Raw genomic sequence first — 2,651 nt, 5'->3', positions numbered from 1 at the left:
AGTTCAACCTCGTTTTCGACAAGTACTCTTTACTCGTATCGTGGTATGTCATCTCTTGTGACCTAGTCACATGCTTGAAAGCTAATTAGACGACATTCCACCGAGAGGGCCCATAGTATATCTATCCGTCATCGGGATGGACAAATCCCACTCTTGATCCATATGTCTCAACTCACACTTTCCGAATACTCAATCCCATCTTTATAACCACCCATTTACGCAATGGCGTTTGATGTAATCAAAGCATCCTTCCGGTGTAAGTGATTTACATGATCTCATGGTCGAAGGACTTAGGTAACTATGTATCGAAAGTTTATAGCAAGTTGAACTTAATGACTTGTTCTCATGCTATGCTTACTATGGGTGTGTCCATCACATCATTCACCTAATGATATGATCTTGTTATTAATAACATCCGATGTTCATGATCAGGAAACCATGATCATCTATTAATCAACAAGCTAGTTAAATGAGAGGCTTACTAGGGACTCTGGTTGTTTACACAACACACATGTATTAATGTTTCCGGTTAATACAATTATAGCATGGAGTGTAAACATTTATCATGAACACTAAGATATAACAATAACTATTTTATTATTGCCTCTCGGGCATATCTCCAACACTATCACCGCGTTGCGGCGGTGAGGTGGAGAGGCGTGGAAGCGGGCGACAACTAATGTCGTCGGTGGAGGGCTGGCGTTCGGCTGTGGCGGTGCCCAGGGCGTGTGCGATGTCTCAGGACAATGGGATCTGCGCTTGGTGTCTCCGGTGGTAGCTGTGGCCAGCCTGGGATGGTCACCGGCGTGGGGCCCGACCTGAATAAAGTCGGCGGTCCTAGGGTCTCTCTTGGGTGAAGATGAAGACTTTCCTGAGGTTTGCTCTTCTCGATCTGGCAGGAGTGTTGAGTTCCAGAAGACGCCACCGGCGAATGTAACCGTTTTTTTTTGCCTGGAGTTTGCTGCATCGGTGGTATTCGGTCGTGCGCACCCATGCTTTTATTCCGGCCAAATGGTTCTGGAGGGAGCGGCGCGAAGCTCTGGTATGTGTTATCATCAAGAGACATTTGGTCCACGTTGCAGTCAGATGAAGGGAATGACATGAAGGCCGGAGCAGAAGACTAGCTAAGGGAGGTTAAAGTCTCCGCGTTGTTGAGGGACTTGCTTGGTGTCCCGGGCTCCTGACAGTCGTATAGAAGTGGGGGCGGCAGCACATGTAAAGTTCAGAGTCCTAACTTTCAGGGTGAAAACCCAAGGTCTGGCCTTAACTGGTTGTGCGTGGCAATGATTTTGTTGGAGGCATTGTTTTGAGAGCGGGAACTATCTTCAGGATTGAGACCTAAGATCTTTGGTCGGGTGACGACAGCGCTGGTACACCGTTTCCTTCTTGGAGACGTCGTTTTTGGAGATTCTGTATTTCAGGTGTTGTCCTGGTGGTGGTTGTATTGCTGTTGCTAAGCCTTGGATGCTATAACGGGACTTTTATTTATTAGTTTTCTTTTTTTTTTAGCTGTGTGTATCCGTACTGCTATTAGGATGTTGCGTTGTTGCAGTGGCTAGATGTAATTAGTATGTTTTGATATTAATATATTCCTTTTATCGAAAAAATGAACCCAATGATACACTTTGGATGACACATGACACTATGGTGGTGGATTTATATATAAAAACATAGGGAGGATTTTGTTTCCAAGTATAGGATCTACGGGCACAATGAATTATTGAGCAGATCTCAAAGTTCTAAACGAAGCTAGAAGGGCCTAGCCGCCAAGGCAAGACAAGGAGTCCTACTCCGGTGCTCCCCCCTAACACAAAGTTGAGAGGTTATATTTTTTTTTTAGTTTTCCAACCTTAGGCCCGCTGACCCATATTCAGCCCATGTATACCCGTATGTATACATACAGTATTTTCGTTTCTGATTTGGTGGGGAAATTGGTGGGGTGACGTACGCGGAGACGTCTACGACCCTTTTTATATGCCATGCCTATTCGATACACGCACGTCACCGTAGTAGTACACTATACTTACAGAAAATAATCGTACGAGATAACTCGAGCCATACGGGCCTCTAGAGGACCGTACATACATATCAGATTTTTAAATTTTACGATCATGAACCCGCTTACGAAGGGGTATTGGAAGATCTCAACCATTATTGTTTTTGATGCAGCCTGATATTTGCCAAGGGGGAGCACCGGAGTAGAAGTGCAAGACAAGAACTCTCACTGTTGTCCCTTTTGCCCGTACCCCGTAGAACCCTACAGCTACACAGCTACACAGCCCACGGCCAAAGCACCCCAAAGTCCAAAGAGAAAACAGAGAAAGAGAGGAATCCCGAGCAGAGCTCCCCACACCCACATAGCCACACAGCCTCATCACTCATCGGCCCTCACTCCACTTCTTCCGCCGATTTCTCCCCAATTTCCTTCTCCACTCCCCCATCTCCCACTTCATTCTCTACATCATCTTGCAGTCGATCGATCTGCCTGCTTGGCTGGTTCCGCATTCCCCACAAATCGAGCTACTACCACCCATAGCTGCTCCCCAAGAAGCTAGGATAAAGTTGGCAAGGACACTCCTGCTCCACTGACCCCTCCGCACGCACATTCAGTCCGGAAGCAGAGCAGATCGAGCCAGAGAACCCATCTTTCC

The sequence above is a fragment of the Lolium rigidum genome, chromosome 1, assembly GCF_022539505.1.
Source record: "Lolium rigidum isolate FL_2022 chromosome 1, APGP_CSIRO_Lrig_0.1, whole genome shotgun sequence".
NCBI lineage: Eukaryota > Viridiplantae > Streptophyta > Magnoliopsida > Poales > Poaceae > Lolium > Lolium rigidum.
The sequence above is the reverse complement of the archived record's forward strand: the minus strand, read 5'-3'. Positions refer to the sequence as shown.